Source organism: Haliaeetus albicilla, chromosome 31, assembly GCF_947461875.1.
Source record: "Haliaeetus albicilla chromosome 31, bHalAlb1.1, whole genome shotgun sequence".
Classification (NCBI taxonomy): Eukaryota; Metazoa; Chordata; class Aves; order Accipitriformes; family Accipitridae; genus Haliaeetus; species Haliaeetus albicilla.
Window position 1 is genome coordinate 2,133,380 of NC_091513.1, and position 23,062 is coordinate 2,156,441.

The 23,062-nt window shown below is 56.0% G+C and overlaps 2 pseudogenes; one reads left to right on the plus strand and one right to left on the minus strand.

Moving 5' to 3' along the window:
* Window positions 1-1,302: 1,302 nt before the first annotated feature.
* On the minus strand, window positions 1,303-17,948 carry LOC138683143 (antigen WC1.1-like; annotated as a pseudogene).
* A 1,600-nt stretch (window positions 17,949-19,548) lies between these two features.
* On the plus strand, window positions 19,549-21,334 carry LOC138683144 (olfactory receptor 14J1-like; annotated as a pseudogene).
* Window positions 21,335-23,062: the final 1,728 nt, after the last annotated feature.

A 23,062-nucleotide genomic window follows, 5' to 3' on the forward strand; every position in this document is an offset into this window, starting at 1 on the left:
CTTTTGGGGAAGTGCCAGAGGGGTGTGGAGACCCACCAGTGGGAGCAGGGAGGGAAGTTTGGGCACCAGGTCCTGCCCAGGTGTCAAACCCTTCTCCCCGCCTGGTTCCTGCATAAGAGGTTTCTCTGCCCATGGGCACTGGGGCAGGTGAAAGCCACAGCTGAGGGAGAGGAACCCTGGATCAGCTCCCAGCAGTGCCTCTTTTAGGGGAGGGACACAAAATCTCCTCTGCCATGGAAATGTGCCCACGTGAGCATCCTCCCAGATGAGCCCTTCTCCAGGCCAGAGGCTGGACCATGGCTTCTGGCTGCAGCACACATCTCTTGGGGATACTTTCTCCATCCTCCCAGCCCTCCAACAGTGCTGAGGGAAAGGTGCCCCCATCCCCCCTGCTCCCATCCCTCTTGTACCCGCACACAAGTACCGCCCTGACACAAATCCAAACTGACATCCCTGGTGAGGCAGCAGGAGGGCAGGGGGCTGGAGGAGAGCAGGAGGAGGGGGTTCAAGGGCTGCCGTGGGGCCTTACAGCCTCTGCTCAGAAAGAAGGCAGCTCAGTGCCTTGACAAGAGTGCTCAGGGTCTGCGAGGGCCCAAGGCAGCAGGAGCAGCCCATGGAGACTGGGGTCCTGGCAGAGCATGAGGAGAGGGAATCCCAGCCCCGTGTGTCCCAGAAAGCGGCTCTACACCCTGTGCTGGGGCAGTGGGGAGCAGAGCTGCCTCCTAACCATGGTGGGAGGTAATCCGTGGGCCATCTTCCCCCCTGGGGCTGGCTGGGGTTTTCAGGGCACTGCGGCCACCTCAGGGCTTACCCTGACATGGCAGCTCTGTCATGGCCTCTGCACTGTGGGACCAGCATGGCCCAGGCCCTGCCTGAGGCAAAGAGCAGCTGGGAAACCCTAGGGCGAGGAAATGAGTGCTCCCACTGGGGTGCATCACGGGACCTATCAGAGAGCCATTTGGACTAGAAACTGCCTGTGGTCAGCAGGATGGAAATGTCTCTGTCAGCAGGATTATTCCCCAGGGACCATGGGCTCTCGCTGCTCCACAGCCTGACCCCAAGCCTGCTGTCCCTGAGACATGCCCGTTTCCCCACCTCCATGACTTTGTTCTCTGCTCCTCCTCCTCAGCCTCAGGAAGATGCCCTCACACTTGGGCAGGCAAGCACCAGCTCCAGGTCAAAGCCCCCAGAGACTTTTATTAGGAACAAAGATGATGCACAGCATAAAAACGGGAATAAAAATAGGGGAAACTCCAGGCGGTTTCTGTTGCCCATGAGACAAGCAACATGGTTCCCAGGTGCTCACGGCTCTCCCAGCTCCACAGACCTCTTCTCCCTCCTGGCTGCACGCAGCTGCACAGCAGGGATGGGCTCTCATGGCCTGGGGCTCTGGGACTGTTGTGCACAGAGCTCTGGTGTCACAGCCGTTGTGTCCTCAGGGGGATGTGCCAGAGACACCTCTTCAGCATCATCATAGCCCATGCTCCCCAGGGACAGGGGCCACGTGTCTCCTTCAGCTCCAGGCACCCCAGCACTTGTCCAGGAGCGCAGGCTGGCCCCTGCAAGCAGCAAGGCAGGACAATGCAGTTCGGCCCATGGGGTCTGTACAGCATCTTCCTCCCTGCTCCTCACCACATTCAGCTCCTTCTCCTACCCCTAGTCCCTCCAAGGAAAACGCCTGGGACAGGTTCCCCCTTCCCAGGAGGCTGGGGTCTCAGGACAGCAGTGACTTGGGTGGCCCCAGGGTTGGAACCCCAGGAACCAGCAGTGCTAAATTTCCCTCTCACCTCCGGGTGCATCCCTGGGCTCTGCTCCCTCCTCTGGCTCCCTGGGCATTTCCCTCTCTCCCTGCCCAGGGGCAACATCCTCCGTGGGATCAGAAACCTCCCTGGCATCATCATAACCATCTGCTGGGTCACCTCCAGGTAGGACAAGAACATCTGAAAAGAGAGGCGAGCTGGTGACAGTGAGAAGATACATCCTGCAGAGCAGAGCGAAGATGCGCAGGGACACAGGGCTGAGACACGGGTATTGGCAGCACCACAGGAGACCCCCATGTCCTCCCCATCTCCAGCGGTGACACTGAGAGACACCTCTGCCCATCACAGGTCTTCAGGGAGATCAACTCCTTCTTGCCTCTGTTACCTGGTGCTGATCCCAGACCATCCTCCTCCTCGCTGACCCCAGGGTAGGGCTGCAGCTGGGTCAGGGACTCCTCTGAATAGGAGCCTGCAGAGATGCACGGTGGCTATTATGAAGTGAGCGCCACTGACCTGGCTCGTGGTCAGTGCTGCTGGGGAAGGGGGACCCACAGAGCTGGGGCTGCGTGGGGAGGAGGGCTGGGAAATCACTCTGCCTCCCTGGGGCAAACCCTGTCTCAAAGGTGCTCCCAGAGCTGCCCTAGGACAGCCCCTTCCCTCACTCCGCGGGTGTCCTTGGGGTGCAGGGGCAGGAAGAGAGGGGCTGTCCAGCTGGGACAGGCAAAGCTGTTTGTTTGGGAGAAAGCTCCCCTTCCAGGCCCAGGACCTGGATGGTCTTCCCACAGACCACGTGGCCCCAGGGGGGCCGTGGGCTGGGGGGCTTCAGGGAATCAGCCCAGGGTTGGGGCCAGGGGAAAGGGTCCTGCAGATGTGCCTCCAGGGAGGACCCACACCCACCTGAGCGACCAAACCTCGCCTGCTTCTCCCACGCTGGGCTGTAACCAATCTCCTCATACAGGCCCTCAGGGAAGGGCTCCTGAGCACTCCTGGAGCCTGGGGACAGAGGTAGGGCTGGCAGAGGGACAGGCAGAGGGGCAATGGGATCACACTGCGCTGCCCCAAACCTGTTTCTTGGGCCAGCCCAGGACTGGCCCGATGGCACAGCCCCACTGCACTGTCCAGGCACAGCTGCCACATCCCCAGTGAGGGCAACGTCACCGTGGAGATTATCTGGGGCAGCGTCACCCTCACATCATCCCATCGGAGACAGCACTCATGCCCCTCTGGCCCCAGGGTCATGCACCCCTTGTCTGACCCTGGAGCAGCTCCCATGTTTCTTCCACCTGGAGCTTTCCCCTATCTGCCCCATGGGTCTAGAGTATTCAGGGGGTGGGCAGGGCTGGGCAGAGGGGACAGCCTGCGGGCCTGACACCACGGGGACGGACCGTTCTGCCCTGCACTCCTCCCATCGTCTCCCTTGTCCCAGAGTCCCCCCACCAGCACTACCCAGACCATTGCCAGCCTTGGCCATCTCCCTTCTGCTCACATTTCCCCCAGCCCTGTTCTGCCATTTCTTTCCTCGCCCCATCGCTACCTCCCCCCGCCTCTGGGCTCTCTCCACCCCTTGCTGCTGGTGCCCCACAGCCAAGCACTCAATGGGGTGGTGCATGGGACAGGTGGCAGCACACGGTGTCACCCTCCAGCTCTGCCTGTGCCCCTCACTGACACCCCGCAGCCCTTCCAGGAGGTATTTCCCCCTGGGACTGCTGTGGAAAGACCAACCTCTGCGCCCAGCCCTGGTGCTTAGTGCTTGCCCAGCCAGGAGGGCCAGGAGCAGGCAGAGAAGGGCCCCCAGGATGATGCAGATGATGATGGGCACTGAGACTCTCCCGCTGCCACTCAGACGGCCCCGGGGGGAATCTGTGTGGGCAAGAATATGGAAAGGCCAGCACCAGGCCTGGGTGAGGTGGGAAAAGCACCATTCCTGACCCCCATTGCACAAGGCAGCAGGGGGTGGAGGGCCCCAGGGATGAGCGATGGAGAAGCTTCTACCCCGATGAGTAAATTACAACCTTCCCTACCCCCCTCACCACCAGACCAGTGCCTTCTCCTGGGAGTTTCACACCTCAGCAAGGAGCCCCTTCCACCCAGCTGGGGGTCACAGTCTTGCCCTGGGGCTACCCAGCCCCAGGGGCAAGGCAAGTTACCTGCTCGGGCTGGGACTGCTGCTGTCGTGGGTGTAGCTGCAGAGGAGGAAAAGGAGAGCTGGGCTGAGAGGGTGGGTGTGCGGGGAGCGGGGAGCCTCCCCCCCAACACACCGTGTGTGTGTCTGTGGATGTCCCTGACACATCCCACCCAAATTGCCTCTCCTGTGGTGCTAGAAAGAAAGGCCGGGATAAAGCTCAGTGCCTCTGCTGTGGGTGGCAGGCAGGATGGCACAGGCAGCCCAGGGGATAACCCTGGGGCTGCAGGGCCCCACAGGCAATGGCCAGAAGACGTCCAGTTCCACCGAGGCTGCTCCCCACTTGGCACCAGGCTCCTGCACTCTGCAGAAATGTTCTTGCTCTTGGGAGGTTACAGGCCATGCCAGGACCAAGGGGGCAAACGGCCTTCCCCCTGAGCAAGGGGTCCCAGCCCTGCCACTCACCTGAGCAGTTTACACCAGCATCTTCCTTGTGCCGGCAAGCACCGCCATCCCCAGGCCGGGCCCAGCAGTCCTGCAGAGACAGCTCTGTCCCACGGCACTCCACCTGCTCCAGCCAGATGGGGCCCGTCCCCATCCCAAACGCAGCCTCATGCAGGGCAGACACCGCGGGGCCACAGCCCAGCTGCCTGCACGCCACCTCGGCATCCTGCATGTCCCAGGAGTCGTCGCACACCGTCCCCCAAGAGCCACGGTGCCAGACCTCCACTCTGCCCGAGCACCTGTCCTCACCTCCCACGGCACGAATCTTCTCCCTGTCTGGAGAAGGCAAAGACCTCCCATGGCACGGAGACAGCAGGCAGAGCCCTGCCGGACAAGAAGCACCCACAGAGGAGCAGCTCCCTACCTGTGCACGTCGTGGAGTTGGGGCACGGGGCCAGCGGGATCGAGGGCATTTCTGGGCGTCTCCCTGACGAAGGAAACACTGTGATGAAAGGGCTGGTTTGGGAGATCGTGCAGAAGAGAGCAGGGCTGAGCTCTGCTTGTGCCTCCCTCTGCCATCTCGATCACCGCAGCAACTGAACCCTGGTCATTGAGGGGACAAGCACAGGACTGTGGGGGGACCCCGACTGCTCAGCCCCGAAAGGTCCCTGTTTAACAGAGCAGCAGGAGCGTGTCTATGGAAGGGAGGCTCTTCCGAACCCTGTCTGGTCTCTTCTGAGACCTCACCTGGAGATGCCTCTGCCTCCCCCAGGCGCTGCTGGCAACCTGGGTGGCAACTGCTGCTGGACGTGTGTGGCTGTGATCGCTTTTCTGCCACCAGCAGCAGAAGGGTCTGACATGGAAAGGGAAAGCCCCTCCAAGCTCTTTCTCTACGTTTGGCCATACCCAGCAGGGAACTGGAGCTGGGATGACACTGGGGTGCCCGGGTGGTTCAGAGTTACCATTGCAGGTGATGTGGGTCTCCTCTCGTGGGTCTTCACATGACCGTGGGTTCCAGGGAGCAGAGGGACACTGCCAGAAGGAGCTGGTTTTCTCCCCACACTGCACATAATCCAGCCACGTAGGGCCAGACACCCTTCCGTAAGGCAGCTGTGTTTCCAGGGATCCTCCTTCCCCACAGCCCAGCTCCTTGCATGCCAATGACACCGTGGCGAGAGTCATTGAGTTGGAGCAAATGCTGCCCCATGTCCCGTTGTAGAAAACCTGCAGGCGCCCGGAGCAGCCATCACTGTTCTCCAGCCTCAGGGCCACGAACTCTGGGAGGAAAGGCACCAAGGGGGATCAGGCTGGTCTGGGGCTGTGGGAGCCAGGACACCTCTGCACCCCCCAGGCCCTTAGCCGGGCAGCGCCAGGGCCAGCACGTCCCCCTTGCACCCAAGGGCAGAGAGAAGTCCCTGATGGACAGACACCCCTGCCCTTCCTGCTAACCCTTGGGGACAACTGAGCTCCCTAGGGACCCGCAGTGGGACTGAGGGTACCCGTGCATGGGTGTCCACAGGACATGCTCGGGCAGGAGCTCAGAGGCAGCCAGGGACAGCCTTGGCCATGCCCGTCTCTCCTTGTGTCCTGGCCTCTGCAAGAGCCAGGTTCCCTCTACAGCTCCCGCCACAGACCTGAGCAGATGACTCCCGCATCCTCTTTGTGCCCGCAGTCGTGCTGCCCCCAGGGACTGGCAGGGCAGTCCCAGAGAGCAGCTTCGGAGCCAGAGCAGTTGACATCATCCAGCCAGATCTGCCCGGAGCCTGCCCCAAACTGAGCAGAGCCAGCTGCCTCCACTGCCCCTCCACAGCCCAGCTGGTGGCAAACGACGGCGGCATCAGACAGGTCCCAGCCATCGTCACAGACAGTCCCCCAGATGCCCTGGTAGTAGATCTCCACTCTCCCAGCACAACGCCCGGCCCCATTCACCAGCCGGACCCTCCGGCTCCCTGTAGTGGGCAGAAACCCCAGTTGCTGTCAGGGGCCGGCTGCCCACTCACCCCATCACCTGGGGGGCCCGTGCATCACCACTCACTCCAGCAAATGACTCCCACGTCCTCTGCAACCCCTGCCGCCGGTGCACTCTCGGGCAGGGAGGTGTTGCAGAGGGCCAGGTTGGCCTCGTGCCCTGCGCACCGGACCCCTCGCAGCCCCACGGGACCCGTCCCTCGCTCAGGCTTTGGGGGGTTGTAGGCTGTCCCTGCCTCTCCGCACCGCAGCTGCCGGCACACCACGCTGGCCTCCTGCATGTCCCACTGGTCGTCCAGGACTCTGCCCCACGTCCCATTCTGGAAGATCTCCACTCGTCCGTCGCACCGGCTCCCTCCACCCACCAGCCGCAGGGATGCAAAGCCAGCTGAGCCTGGGGAGAGCAGAGATGCCACAGCCATTGGTGGCACTGGGGAGCATGGCATCCTTCAGGGAGCAGGGCGAGGGGGGATTTTCTGATCACACACAACAAGATCGAGCCTTTTGCTGATGAGAAGCAAGAGCAAAACCCGGGCCCTCTCTGCAGCTCACACCCAGGTCTGATGCTGTTGGGGGCACCCAGGCACCTGCTGCCTGGGTGGTGGGATGAGGCTCTGCAGAGCTCTCTCTGGGGATGGGATGCAGTTGTCTGCAGCCAGAGAGGTGGAGCACAGCCCTGCAGCCCTGTCCTGGGCTTGTCCCACAGTAGGAGAATGGAGGAGCCCAGGCCTGGTGGTGGTGCTGGGACCTGAGCCACTGCCCTGGGTGGCAGATGCTTGCCTCTGTTCAGCCCTCAGCTCTCCCAAAGTAGAACAGTCACTCTGAGCAGGCAAAGCCCTCCAGATGGCTCCTGGGGAAGCCAGGGTTTCTCCAAGGAGAAATTCAGCCTTGCACTGCCGTGGGATCCCTGCTTTGGGTGGCCACATCACACACAAAGGGCAAATGGAGTTAACGCAGCATTTTTCCAGCACTCACCTGAGCAAACGACAGCAGCGTTGTTCCCGTGGGAGCATGGTGAGGCTCCCAGGGTGATCACTGGGCACTGTCCCAGATGGGCTTCTGTCCCGTCACAGTGGAATGAGTCTCTCCAGACAGGGCCAGTCCCTCTCCCAAAATGCTCTCCTCCAGGAATGGACTCAGCAAACCCACAGTTGAGTTGACGACAGAGAACGTGGGCATCGGAGAGATCCCAGTGGGAGGCACAGAGGGTCCCCCAGGTCCCCGACACCTGGGCCTCTACCCTCCCTGCACACGCTGTGCTGCCGTTCACCAGCCTGAATCCTGTGTATTGTGGGGACAGAGGAGGAGGAGAGAGGGTGGATTGGTGCTCGTGTACCCTCGGTAGCTAGCGGAGAGGCCAGAGGAACAGCATGCCTTTCTTCTCCTTCTGCACTCTTTTCATGCTACAAAAAATCCCATGATCCCTCCTGTCCTCACACCTGCCCAGCACAGTCCTTGCTCTCTTCCCCAACCCCTGGCACAGCCCTGGTGTTCAACACCTCCCTGAGTCCTTACGTGTGCAGGTGACAACAGCGCTGTTCGCGTGGGTGCAGGGCTGGTCCCTGGAGGACCCTCTGCGGCAGGAGGTGAGGCGGGATTCATTCCCCACACACTGCAGCTCTCCATCCCAGATGGGACTGACCCCTTCTCCAAAGTGAGCTGGCCCAGCGACAGGCAGGGCCACGCCACACTGCAACTCCCTGCAGACCACATCAGCATCTTTGGGACTAAAATGTGAATCACAAACAGTTTTCCACTGGTCCCCGTCACGGATCTCCACTCGTCCTGAGCAGTGGCTCTTCCCTTCCACCAGCCGGACAAATCCTGGAAAAAAACCATAAAAACTGGGAGTTCCCAAAGCCCTCTGGCAGTGAAATGCCCATGCCCTACATCACCTCCTAGCAAGCTGTGACCAAACTGCGCATTGCACATCCCAGAGGAAGTTGTTGGGGAGGTTGTTTGTGACACAGGCACATCCAGACCCCCACGCACCCCATCTCTACAGCCTCAGAGCACTTGAGGCTGCGTGTCTGTCGCAGACTCACAGCCACAGGTACTGCTCAGACAAACTGCTCCCACACAAGGTTCCCTGTGTTGCCTGGCATGGTCTCCCCAGCACTGCAGTAGTGTGAGCAGTTTGGATCCAGGAGAACCAGCCCAGATGATAATGACTGCTGCAGCCTGCTCTGCCCCACCAAGCTCGGAGCCAGGCTCAGGAACCCCTCGGAGCCACTGGAAATGCACCCCATTCCCAGGTGGTTCTCGGGCCATTGGGGCACTGCTATTAGGTGGGACAGGGCACAGAGGCGGTGCGGGTGTACCTGCTGTCACTGTCTTCACCAGCCCCCAGCTCCAGTGCCTGACTGGGGAGGGGGTCCTCAGCCAGGGCCAGAGTACGCTGCCAGGTGTGCACATCCCTGGCCAACAGCTGGGTAGAGGGCAGGAGAGTGGGCAAAGGAGCAGCCCTGGGTTGACACAAGCTCCCAGTGCAAGGACGGGCACCAAGGAGAACCAGAAAGTGCTGGCAAATCCCCTGTGGCACAGGGCAGGCAGGGGCTGGGGTAGGCAGGAAAGACTGGGCAGCAGGTCAGCACTGCCTGCACAGGGCTGTTTCCCTGTGGGCTGGCTCTCATGGGGTGAGCCTGGAAGAGGAATGAAGTGGCCATGGGCCACCCTGTTCTTCTGCCCAAGCCCAGCACTCCTCCCCTCTAAGCAGCCCCTCTGCTTTGGGGAACTCATGTCTGCCAGGGGACACAACCCAAAAGTCCCCGGCCACCTTGGGCCCTTCCTCAGGACTGTGGGCGGCCATGTGAGCTGCTCTCACTGCCTCTGCCATGGTGAGACCTGGTCCTCGGTGCTGCCAGACAGGTCCTGGCTGAATGGGAGGAGAAAGATGGGAACCAAAGGAGACTGCGGAGCAGGGCATGGCATTCATCTCCCAGCCGGAGGCTCCGATGGAAGGTGGGCTGAGCCACGTCCCAGGCCAGGCAGTGGTGAGTTTGCCCAGGACGTTCCTCAGGGACCAGGGAAACCAGCAATGACAGTCACAGCTCGGCTGTGTGCCTGGCCACACCAGGACCTGCTCCAGTACCCCTCCGTTGTTCCCTGAGGGTGCAGCCAGGTCCCTTCCCCCATCCTGGCCACAAAGGTAGGGAATGGGCTGGCCCCTTACCTGAACATGTCACTCCAGCATCCCAAATGTGATCACAGTACTTTCGAGTCCATTCTGTGTTTGTGCAGTCAGACAGGGCAGTCTCGGTGCCATCACACTCTACACCAAACATCCAAATGGGGCCAGATCCTGGCCCAAAGTGTGCTTCCCTGTGAGCTTCAAGAGCAGATCCACAGCCCAGCTGCTTACAAACCACTGCAGCATCACTCATGTCCCATAAGTAAACACCACACACGGTCCCCCACTGGCCCTGTTGTTTCACCTCCACTCTTCCAGCACAGCGCCAGCTGCCACCCTCCAGCCTCACCTCTGCAGCTCCTTCAAACACCAACATGGGACCAGTCAGAAGAGCACCGAGCCCCAGACTGCAGGTCTGGGAGCCCCCCTTCCCACGCGGAGTCACAGGCACCAGCATGGGAGCCCTCCCCCTTCCACGCTGTCCCCAGGCCACTGTGGGAGCCCCTCCTCTCCCCACGGGCTGTGCAGGCTGGGGGTGCCCAACGCCAGCCCTGCTGGGCCATTCACCATCTCACAGCCCTTGGCACCTCCTTCCACTCCAACAGCCCCATGCCCATGTCCACCTCCACACTGTGCCCCCGGGCCCTGCCCAGGGCACCATCTCCTCCCCAGCCCAGCACACCCTGCACAGCCCCGTGCCCCCAGGCCCACAGCTTCCCCTGCCCACCACCTGCCCTGGCACCACCTAAACCCACACCACACCCTGAGCTTTCCATGTCCTCAGGGAGCACCGAGACAACCCCAGAGATAACCCCAACGCATGTCCCCTCCTCACCCCTGGCATCAGCCCAGCCCCCGTGCTTGGCCAGGGCCCCTAGGAAGGAAACTTCTCTGCCACCTGTGGGTGCAGACAGCCCTGTCCCCTTCTCTCCGTGGGGCACAAACTGCCTTCCTGGGGTCGGGACTCCCCTGCAGCCTGGGGGCAGTGAGCAGCACACAAACCCTCCAGGGCACCCTAGAGATTGGCTGTGCCCTGGGGATCGCTGAGTGCTGCCATCACCAGCTGGGCCACCGCCAGCCTCAAGGGTACAGCACTGGGGAACAAGGGGTCCCAAAAGGGTAACCCAGGATGAGGTGTCTATAAATGCAGCCAGGCATGGGCTGCCATAAGTGCAGACAGGCCCAGGGAAAGGCAGAAGGTCCATGGGCTTGAACACCTTCTGACCCTTGTCTCAGGGGAGCCTGGAAAGGAACCGCATTCCCAGTGGGATCCCCATGACCCCACTGGCCCCAGGAAGTGGGATGAGGGAACCGGCACTTACCCCTGCACAACTGGACCCAGAGGAGAAGCCACAGCACCTGCGGGAACACCAGTCCCTCTGTCCCCATCCTGAGAGTCCTGCCCTGCCGACGCAGCACTGCTGCACCCCACTCCCTGTCACGGCTCCCGGGAACTCACGGGGACAACAGCAATGGGAGGGTTATATATGTCTGCAGATGCCAACCCAGCTATAGGAGGAGCCAACTGAAGCAGCAGCACCTTTTTAGACATTATCGGGAGCCATCTCCCCTCCGACACAGCCCAGCCCTCCAATGAACTTCTCCAGTGCCATTCATGACCATATATGAGAGATGGCTCCGCTACAGGTGTCACGTCACTGTGGTGGGGGGCCGACACAAGACAGGGCCAGTTGTGGGGGGGAACAGGTTTTTCACCCCCTGAACTGTGCCGTGTGGACTGGGAGCACTGAGCATCTCCTGCACCGGGCACATCCAAGAGCCCCAGGTGCGAGTGTCCAGCCACCCCTGTGCCATGGGAATCACAGGGCTGAGACTGCACCGGGGGCTGTGTCAGGAAGGGAAGGAAACAGCCCCTGCCCCTGCTTCAGACCCCGCTCTGCTGGGAGCAGCAGCTGGGAAAGGGCCTTGGCCAGGGGAAGAGCTCCATTCCACGAGTGCCGGCTCGTTCGTCCCTCCCCGGAGAGCCCCATGGTGGGTCCCTCGCAGAAGCCGGAGACGGAGCTGGGACATGTCCCTGCCCAGCAGCAGACATGCAGCCCAGAGGCTCAAATGTGTCCCTGACTCTCGGCATGTCACCGAGGGGCCGTTATTCCCCGCGGGTGGCTCGGGAGCTGCAGCCTGCAGGTGCACAAACCACAGCCCATGTGACCTCGCAGAGCTCCCCGCGCTCCGGAGGAAGTCTGTGGTTTCCTCCTGGCGCTGTGCCCAGGCACATCCCTGCGGTGCCCCCGAGCCACCCCTACCCCGACTGCTCCAGCCAGGGCTGCAGGGGCACCTCCTTCGGCCTCGCAGACACGGGGCCGGGCGGATCCCGTCCCTCATGATGCCCCTGTGATGCACGCGGCCACTCTGCTCCGAGCCCCACAGCCATGGGGTGCCATTGGGGATGTGACCTCACACCCTCCCACGGCCATCGCTGTGCACTCACAAGTTACACTGTCACACGTGTGTGTGCGCGCGCTGTGTATGGGCTTCCACTGACGATGGTTCTTCCAAAAAGCCGCATTTCAGTGGGGCCTAAATATTATTTCGATGACGTCAGAAGCACCCACACAAGCCATATGCCAGCTCTTTGCCTAAAAGCTACTCCGGCACCGGTGAAATCCCAAGCTCTTACACAAGCCATGTGCCTGCTCCTGGTCCAGCCGCCACTCAGCCACAGGTGATGTCATAGCATCTACAACTGCCACGTACCTCTTCCTGGCTTATCAGGTATTCAGGCACTGCTGACATCACAAAGACGTTCACGAGCCATGTGCCAGCTCCTGGCCTATCATCTGCTCAGGCACCAGTAGCCTCACAAGCACCTACACAATCTATAAGCCTGCTCCTGGCCTATTAGCTACTCAGGCATGAGTGACCTTATAAGAACCTGTACAAGCCATAGGCCTTCTCCCGGCCTATGAAGTATTCAGGCACAATGATCTCCCAACGCCCTACACAAGCTTTTGGCCTTTGCCTGGCCTATCGGCTACTCGGGATTCAGTGACCTCACAGCCACCCGCACAAACCACATAGAATCATTTAGGTTGGAAGAGACCTTCAAGATCATCGAGTCCAACTATCAACCATGCCCACTAAACTGTGTCCTGAAGTACCCCGTCCACTTGCTTTTTGAATACCTCCAGGGATGGTGACTCAACCACTTCCCTGGGCAACCTATTCCAATGTCTGACAACCCTCTCGGTAAAGAAATTTTTCCTAATATCTAACCTAAATCTCCCTTGCTGTAACTTGAGGCCATTTCCTCTCATCCACGTTTCTGCTCCAGCCCTGTCAGCTATCCAGGAAGCAGTGACCTCACAAGAACCTATACAGTCCATGGGCCTGCTCTGGGCCTATCAGCTACTCTAGCTGAGAGCGACCTCACAAGCACATATCCCCCTATTTGCCATCTACTGGTTGTTGAGGTATTCAGTCTCCAGTGACCTCACAAGCACCTATGCAAGCTTTGCACCTGGTCCTGGCCTATCAGCTACTTTGCCAAAGTGACCTCACAAGCTCCTTCACAAGCCATGAGCCTACTCTTGGCCTATCAGTTACTCAGGCAGCAGGGACCTCACAAGCTCATACTAACCTGTTTGCTATGTGCTCATGTGGTGCAGTGACCCCAGCCAGCAGCTAAACCCCCACCCAGTCACTCACTCACTCCCCCACAGCAGGATAGGGGAGAAAACTGGGAGGGCAACAGTGCGAGCAAAACTCCTGGCTGATGAGAAACATAGTTTAGTAAGTGGAGGGGAAAAAAGGAAACGAAACAAAGGATGGAGAAGCAATCATTCACAGCAGCAGACTGACGCCCAGCAATCTCTCAGCAATGGCTACTTTGGAGAAAGTCTCTTCCCAGTTTTATCTCTCAACAAGACACCATATGGCACGGAATACCTCTCTGGTTGGTTGGGGTCAGCTCTCCTGACTTTGTCCCCTCCTAGCCTCTTGCCCATCCCCAGCCTCCTCGCTGGGGGGTCAGAACGAGAAACAGAGAAGGCCGTGGCATTATGCCAGCACTGATCAGCAATAGCTACAACACCAGTGTGTTATCAATGCTGGTTTAGCCATCAGCACAAAACACGGCACCATACAATGAACTCCATCCCAGCCAGACCCAGGACAATCTCCACCCCTTCTTCCATACCATTTGCATCCTGCTCAGCTCCTGCAGTATTCAATGCATTTCCATCAGCCACCACCACCCCCTTCCCCATCCTTTGACATGATATAAACAGAGTGTACTGGGTTTGGCTGGTGTGGCTCAGGTGGACCCAGGCAAGTCCCAGCCCACTCCTGATCTCTCCCCTCCCTCAGTCATCTGGAGTTTTTTGAAACATCCAATCAGGTCATCAACCTAAGGACAAGGCAAAACATGTAGCACCCGACTGTACCCCACACAAGTCTTACAGGTAGCTCTGAGATCCCCTACAACCCAACCATGGGGAAAGGGAGCTCACCACCACCACCACTCATCTTCTGAGTGCGATACCTCAAAATGAAATTTGCAGTTCACAGGCCCATTGGCTGTTTTTTCTCATTCATATGGTTCTTTCTGGGCATTCCCTTTGGGTCTTTTCCTCTTTGTCCCCATGCACATGTTCTTCTGAGGTTGGCATTTGGTCCTGGTTTTCTATTTTCACAGCTCACAAGGCCTGTGTCTTGCTGCACCGTGCAAAGCCCAGACTCTGCCCCAGTAACCCTGTATGGCCACCCTGCAGGGCTGGGCTGGGATGTGGGAGCCTCCCAGTCCGGCTCATAAGACTGGGCCTTTCTTTGCACGTGACAGGACTTGTTATTGGGGCCCCTTAGAGGCGTCCTAGAAAGGGGCCATAGTGTCTGGGCATGTTCCAGCTTGTCCATGCCCCACCACCTCTCAGGCAGCCTTCCACCCTCTTGAAGTCCCCCCACGCACATACCAGGCCAGTCAGGGCTTATTCTGCAGCCTGGTGAAGTGGGCGAGCCCAGCCTGGCCTTTTCCTTTTGTTTCTATTCACACTTATAATTCTTCACTCCATTAGATCTTAGTAAAGAAGGTTTTATCCATTTCATACCTATGCTTTTGTGGCTATATTAATTTGATTTCTATAGCTTTATAAATGTTCTCTCTCTATATATAAATAGTAAGGTGAACCTTGCCATCAAACTTACTGAACCTTGTCAAACCAGGGTTAAAAGTTTGTTAAATTCCATTGAACTTACTGAACTCTGTCAAATTATTATTTTACCTCAATACAACATACTGCTGCTGCTCTCTTTTGAATGAGGTGCATTCCGCTCTTCTGTGACACTGTGGGAGGCTAAGGTCCTTCTTTTGCACTCTCTCCTGGTAGGACACCTATGAGGAAGAACCTTTTTCTGCTTTGGTCATTGCTGAAAGAAATGGTGAAGGAAGTTCAGAGAGGTGAAACATGGAGGGGTGTGCTTCTGAGTGTATTAAGAGCCCCTAGATGTGCTCTGTGCCTTCTGAAAGGGGAGAAATGCCTTCTTCTAGAGGGCAATGTCGCTGATGCTTGCAGAACCCCTTCTGACTACACAGGTGAGATGTTCCACAGGCATGCTTCTTCCATACTGGGTATTTGAAGGCACAGGCCAGAAAGCCAAGGATGGGTATCACAGCAGACAGAGGAACTGGCAATGAGCCTTTCCAAGACAAGTGAGATGAATCTCACTGGGATAGTGGGCGTTGTTCCTGGAGTCAATGTTGCAGTAAAGGGTAAAAGAATTTGGCAGAAAATAAACCCCCTTGCATTCCAGCTTATCCTCAGATGTCAGAGGCACTGGGGGTGGCTAGGTTTAGTTTCTGAGTAATGTCCAATTCAGCACTATAAGTCCGGTCATGTAACTGTCATGATGACGGATGTACTTATAGCACACTGCACTCTCGGCTTACCCACGTTCAACGCACGAGAATTACCAAACTTAGGGAGTTTGGTTGCCTTAACAAACTATCACAGCTAGATTAATGAGCAGCGCAGTCTATTAAAGCAACAGTACAGGTTTTTCTGGATTGCCGGTGATAAGTAGGCCGTCTGCAAAGTACATGCAAATGTTGAATACAGTGCGCAAAATCAAAAAAGAAAGCGACTCTCTATATAGAGAGAATTTTAAGTTTCCTGGGGAAGTACTCGGTACAGCCGAGTGTTCAAATCTCACCCAGTAGGTGTCCCTATGGGGGGGGAGAGAGAGGCTCAGCCCATTGACTGGTCCCAGAAATCAGCGATGTCCTCCTGACTTGTCTATGATGGTATCTTCCCTAACAGTCTTCCTCTTTTGGGGTCTTTTTGTACTATTTTTTCTTTTAGGTGGAGCTTGAGTGACTCTAGTCATACATACCTTTACTTTGATTGGTATAAAGTTCTCTTGCTTTGCTTTTAAAGGTATATGCTAGAAAAAATTCAGAGCGCATGCTCCGTGGGGGGGTGGTTGCACCTTGGAGGTGGGTAACTTTTGGGATGGAGGTGTGTTTTGGTAGTATAATGATATTATATAAGCAAAGTTCACCCAGAGGACATGATATAGCGTGTCACTACTCCAGAACTGGGCACTTATGATATAAATCAGAAGTAAGGCCATAGCATTGACAGAACCCCCATTCTTTCACCTCCTTGCTTCAGTCGATTCAATGCAGGGACCTTCCATTCTTGTTCCAGTAGTTCCAGTTCCCTAGCCCCGTAGTGATGTCACAGAGCCTGGCCGTGGTGTCTCCACTCTGCTCCACCCTCCGTGCTGTTTCTCTTAGAGTCAGCACACCAAGCTCCCCTGCTGTTGCTAACATCTCAGCTTGCAGGTTATGTTGCTTCAGGAATTATTACGGAACAGATCTCTTGCACATCCACTGCATTCCACCCTGGAGGTTTACCTTCCCTTAAGGGGGGACACATATCAGTAAGTCACCTCCAGTAATCACTCCACAGTCACACACAGAAATGTCAGGGCTCTGTGAGGTGTCCACATCTGAGCTGTCCTCATGCACTCCTCATACACACAAGGTGTTCAGAGACACCGGTCCTACCCTTGCACACGCACGGGCACTGCAATGCGGCAGTCATAGGGTCTCTCTGGCCTCCTCTTGACACTCCCAGAGGCTGGCAGGTGCCTCAGCGCCGCGGTGTATTGCCCTGCTCTGCACACATCAGAGAAGCCCCAAGGCATGAGGAACGGACACGGGGACTTCAGGTCAAGGAAGCACATCCCAGTGCTGCATTCTGTTGGTTTCCCAGGGGACGTTACTCTCAAAGTGAAGTGACTTCAGGACACTGCCATTCATGGGATCCCCAGGAACAGCAGATGGCGTTTGTGCTCACTCAGGTTCGTCTCCCCCCACGCACGCAATTTGCGTGCTTACAACTCATCTGTACACTGCAAACATGGACAACATTATCAGAAGTGAAAAAACAAAATAAAAAAAATAAATCAACACTAACATCAACCACTACAAAACATATAAAAGATAGGTTGGGCCTGTTATGAATTACATTATGAGTGATAGGTAGAAGAAGATGTGCAGTATATTGCTACTAAAAAAAATCCTGGTCATCAGTTTCTGAACTGCATCCTTGAGCTCCTGGCTCCTCATGCTGTAGATGAGGGGGTTCATGGCTGGAGGCACCACTGAGTACAGAACTGCCACCACCAGGTCCTGGCGTGGTGAGGAGATGGAGAGGGGCTTCAGGTAGGTAAACATGCCCATACTGATAACATCCTTGACTTGTGAGGGTGTTTGGCATGTTAATGAGCCCTCTGGTGCTGACGTCCTGAACTGCAGATCCTGAAAGATTGAACAAGACTCTAGAGAAGTAAAAGTCAGCAGCAAGCCTCCAAGTTTCCGAGCGTGTTAGTGGACTCCAGTGAAGGCCATCCCTGAAAAGGCCATGGAGAGAATGACCAGAAAAGCACCCATCGCTGGGGGCTGGTGAAGCAGGAAGTCAGAGGCACTGCTTAGAGGTGGAAAACCAAGCATGGAATGTGGTTTTGAAAACCTTTGACATCTTTCACCAAGCAGAAGAGTCAAGCCCTGACCCCCATCCTCTGAGAAAGGGGACCCATTCCCTCATGGGATGCTTGGGGCTCTTCAAGGAGCAGTGAGATGTGGGAGTGTGCAATGCCGAGTGCAGAACAGGATCCACAGAGGGTGGGTGAGGAGGCAACAATGTCCTGGGGCTGTAAGGATCTGGTGTCTTCTCATGGGCCTCAGTGGAAGAGACAGCAGCTAGGGTGGAGAGGATAAGGATCTCAGTTGTGTTGGCTGGTGGTGGTCTCACCTGCTGCAATGCCCTCAGTCATCCCCATTGCAGGCTGTCCTACACTGTCCTATGCCTCTGCTGGTTTCCCAGCAGACTTTAGCTATGTCCCCATTTACCCGCTGCACGCGGACCCTGGCATCTCCCAAGCCATACTGATGCCCTTCTGTCCTTACTGGCTGTTGCTTCAAACACAAAGCTGTGGTCAAGCAAGGATTGGTCAAGGCCTGTGAGTTCCCCACAACCTGTCTGCCTTCTTCCAATACCCTCATCATGCTCTTCTCACACCCAAAGTATCACAGCCCCACGCTTGCTTGAATCTTCTATTTCTCTCTGTATGCCAGCCCTGAAATACATGTCCTCCTTCTGCCACCTCAAAATCAAAACTTAACTTATTTCACTTCAGCAGGATGCCCTGCTACCCCTTCCACTACTTCAAGTCTGCTACCATAGATGTAGAATGCTGTGTTGCATATATTTATGTTTTGGAAGATGAATGTCTTCTTCTTCGTTTTTCTCTCTCTCTCTTTTTTTTTTTTTTTTTTTTTTTTAATAGCTGCTGATAGTCCTGTGGAAATCACACAAACACCTATTGAGGGATTCTTGCTATGGTCAGGGCTGTATGTATGGGGGCACATATAAATGAGCCCTGCACCAGATGTGAACTACTTCTGTGATCAGGGAGAAGCTGAGAGCTGTCCCTCATTTGAAAACGTGAAGGGGAAGGAAGGACAGCATCTTTCAGGATGGAAGGGACCTCAGGAGCTTTCTGGAAAAACCTGCTGCTCAAACCAGGGCCAGACCAGATTACTCAGGGCTTTATCACATTCTGAGATAGAGCCCACACAAACTCCCTGGGAAACAGATTCCAGCATCTGGCTATCCTCATGTTGGAAATGTATTTCTCTATATGTGCACTAACCCCCTTGTTTCAGCCCATTGCCTCTTGTCCTTGTGTCTTGTACCATGGACACGAGCCTGACTCAGTCTTCCTGGGAACACTGCAATGCTGCTACATGTTTTGCCCCAGATCTTCCTTTCTCCAGGCTGGACAAGCCCAGCTCCCTCAGCCTCTCCTCACAGGGAAAGTGTTCCTGCCTCGGACCATTATGGGGGCCCTTTGCTAAACTGGCTCCAGCTTGCCTACACCTTTCCTATATTGGGTCTGAAATATGGACACAATGTTCGGTATAATCCCTTCCCTCAATCACCTGTCCATGCTCCTGTTCGTACAGCCCGTGGTCCTCCTGTCCTTCCTTGCTTCCAAGGCACACGGCTCTGTCCTGTCCATTTCGCTGTCCACCAACACCTTTCCAAAATGCCTCCTTCCAGCCAGGCAGCCCCCCGCCTGTGCCATTGCCAGGATTAGTCCCCTGCAGGGACAGAACCTGGCATCTGTCCTTGTGGGATATCCTGACTTTCATGCCAATGCATGCTCTCCTCTTCCTTGAAGCCTTTCCCTGAGCCCAGGGGCCTGGAGACCATTTCAGGAAAGACTCAGGCACAGCAGGCATTCATTCCTTCAGCCCCAGCTGTGCCTGCTGTTATTAAATCACCTTCCCCATTCAGCAGCAGCCCTGCATTTCCCTTGTTCAGCCTTGGTCTATTCACAAGTGACCAAAGCTCTTCTGTTTCCTTTTGACTTCCCTTGCAACCAGCATCTCCAGGTGAGCTTTTCTTTTCCTGCACACATACTTCCACAACAAAGGCAATAGAAATTCCTGCTTTGTACCTGTCCTTGCTGACACTTCCCGGCAGCTTCTTTGTGGCCACTTTCACTGGCCTGTCCCTGTGCTGGCCCAGCCCCACTGCCCAAATGTGGTCTTACAACCCCACTCTGCAGGCACAGCACGGGAGAGGGTACAGTCAGGGATGGGGAAAGTTCCCCCCATCGTGATCCCTGTGATGGCCTTCAGATCACAGTTCCCCAACGACCCTCCTACTTTTGTAGCTTCCCCAGCACCTGACCGCTGTCCTGCTGAAGCCTTGTCTCATGTGAGGCTTTGCAGACAGCTCTGCTCCAGGGTCTGCCAGGGTCTGGGGAAGGAAAGGGACTGGGCAGGGCTGTCCGTTCCCTCAAACCAGCCCTTGGCCCAGCAGGAAGATGGAGATGGCCTCACAGCAAGAGTTCCCCCATGTACAAACACACACACAGAGCTCTCTCTGGCACAGAATCACAGAACCACTGAGGCTGGAAAGCAGCCAGCTTCCACCTTCTCTGTGCTTCCTCTTCATGCTTGATTTTTGTCAGGAGCTCCTTTGTCAGGCCTACCAGGAGGAACTATTTTCAGGCTCTGGACTGGGTGAATTTGGAGTGACAATGCTGAAAAGCTTTTTGATGTCACAAAATTGGATTTCTTCTTAGAAGAGACTGAGTTCCTACGTACCCATTGCTGTAGGGCAGGAGTGACTCCTGCAGAGCCCACAGCAGACCCCCCTGCTCCCTGGAGCACCCTCAGCCAGCGCCAACCCAAGCCCATGAAAGGGACCTGCCACAGGTCTTCCTAAAACAGGAGAGGCAATATCAGTGGGATTTCTATGAGAGATGCATCCGGTTTTGCTTAGAGAAGTCTCTTCAAACTTGTCACTGTCTTTTGCCTCTTGGACAGTCCCCCATGCCCAGAGGAAGTTAATGTCCAACTGCAGCTCCATCACTGAGTTCCTCCTTCTGGCATTTGTCAACATGCGGGAGCTGCATCTCTTGCACTTCTGGCTCTTCCTGGGCATCTACCTGGCTGCCCTCCTGGGAAATGGCCTCATCATCACGCCATTGTGTGCGACCACCACCTCCACACCCCCATGTACTTCCTCCTCCTCAACCTGTCTTTTCTTGACCTTGCCTCCAACTTCACCACTCTCCCCAAAGCCATGGCCAATTCCCTCTAGGACATCAAGGCCATCTCCTACTTGGGATGTGCTGCCCAGGTCTTTCTGTTAGTCTTTTTGATCTCAGCAGAGTGTTTCCTTCTCACTGTCATGGCCTATGACCGCTGCGCTGCCATCTGCAAACCCCTGTGCTATGGGACCCTCCTGGGCAGCAGAGCTTGTGTCCACATGGCAGCAGCTGCCTGGGGCAGTGGGTTCCTCAATGCTGTGCTGCACACTGCCAATACATTTTCACTACCATTCTACAAGGGCAATGCCCTTGACCAGTTCCTGTGTGAAGTCCCTCAGATTCTTAAGCTCTGCTGCTCAGACGCCTACCTCAGGGAAATTCAGCTTCTCATGTTTAGTGCTTTCATCTTTTTGGGGGTGTTTTGTTTTCATTGTGCTGTCCTATGGGCAGATCTTCAGGGCTGTGCTGAGGATCCACTCTGAGCAGCGATGGCACAAAGCCTTTTCCATGTGCCTCCCTCACCTGGCTGTGGTCTCCTTCTTTATAAGCACTGCCATATTTACCTACCTGAAGCCCCCCTCCATCTCCTCCCCATCCCTGGACCTGCTGGTGGCAGTTCTGTACTCAGTGGTGCCTCCAGTTGTGAACCCCCTCATCTACAGCATGAGGAATCAGGACCTCAGGGATGCAGCATGGACACTGATGACTGAATGTTTTCCAGAAGCTGCAGAGTGTCCATCCTCTTCAGCATATGACTCAGAATGTACCTCACTGCAGGTCCAGCCTTTATTAGTTTTTGTTGTCATCATTGTTGTTCGGTGAGTTTTTTTCTTTTCTGTTTGTAATTTGTGATAATGTTGTCCACAAAGAAATGTGGACGCCCCACTTCTTCATTATCTACCTCACTAGGGTGGCCCAGCGACTGTGTGAACAGGGAGCTATACTCTTTCTTTAATTAAACAAAATAAATGTACTCGCAGTGACTTACCTGTCTGACACTCAAGCAACTAAATCCAAACCGAATGTTCTTCCTCATAAGTTCCCTACCAAGTTAGAGGGCAAAAGAAGGACCTAAAAACTTCCACGGAGAAAGGCCAATGGGGCCATCATGGAATCCCCCACACCTATGGAATGGGGAATGTTCCCAGCCCTTAGACAAACCTCTTCTTCCTCTGTCTCATGACCCGCATGGTGTTTGCGCATGGGAAAAACCTCATCGTCATGCGGATGGTGGGAAACCAGCATCTGCACACCCCCATGGGCTTCTTCTTGGGGTATTGGTCTTCCCTGGTGATCTTCTACAGATCCACCATGCTGCCCCAGCTGATGGCCAGCTTCATGACCGGGGACAGCAGCATCTCTGCTCATCATGGTGTTAGTGTTGTTTCCTGCAGCTTTTGCATGTACAGAGTGTTTACTGCTGGTGACTACATCCTACGATCAGTACTGGGCTGTGTGCCACCCCCTGCTCTCTACAAGACTCAGGAACTGCCAGGTCTGTCTCCTTTGCTAGGGGGATTTCTGCCAGCTACATTAATCATTTCAATTGCGTCCCAGATACAGATCTGTGGCCCCAGAGGAGTGGACCACTTCTTCTGTGATTTCACCCCATTGCTGGAGCTTTCACACACTGGCACTGTGACACTCATGCTCTTTGCTGTCATGACCTGCTTTTTAGATCCCATCCTCCCCTTCCTGTTCACATGGTCGTCCTGTGTGCATCAGAGCTGCCACCCTGAGGAACATCTCCCATCTGGCGCAGGCAGAAAGCCTTCTCCACCTGCTCCTCCTGCCTTACTAGGGCCACTGTTTTCTATGGCACCCTCATCCTTGACTGTGTGATGCCCAGAAGAGCTCTCCTGAGAGAGTTTGACAAAGCTCCTTATCTACACCATCCTCAAATCCCTGTTCACTCCTCTTATCTACAGGCTGTGGCCTAGAAAGTTTGGGGGAGGGAGACACTGAGAAAAATGCTCAGGGAAGCTGTGAGCTGCACGGAGAGCCCATGGGAGTTGTGGGCCTGCAGGAAAAGATTGCTTCTGGTTCTCTTTTGAACCAGCCCAGAGGACCTGCACTGGCATGTGCGGTGTCCTGGGCACTCCCCTGCAAGTGTGGGATATGAAGATGGGTTTTCGTGCGTGACACAGCAGAGAGGTGCTGGTGGAGCTGGCTGGTGTCATCATGAGGCCTCTCTCAAAATTCTTGGAAGGGGCAGAGAGATCAGGGAGGTTCCAAGATCCTCAGAAAAGGCAAATCTCAAACCCATCTTCAAGAAGGGCAAGAATGAGGATGGGGAGTGTTATAGGTTGGCCACCTTCACCTCAGTCCCTGGCAAGGTGACAGGGAAAATGCTCTTGCAGCCATCTCCATCGCTTGAAGGGCAAGAAAAGGATTGCTGAACCCATGTGGGAGGGGAAGGAAGGGCATGCTGTGTACCTGGACTTTTGCAAGTCCTTAGATGTCGTTTCCCGTAGTCTCCTTAGAGCGGATTGTTGACAACTGGACTGAAGACGTAGACGATGCAGTGCATGGGAATTTGGCTGGACAATC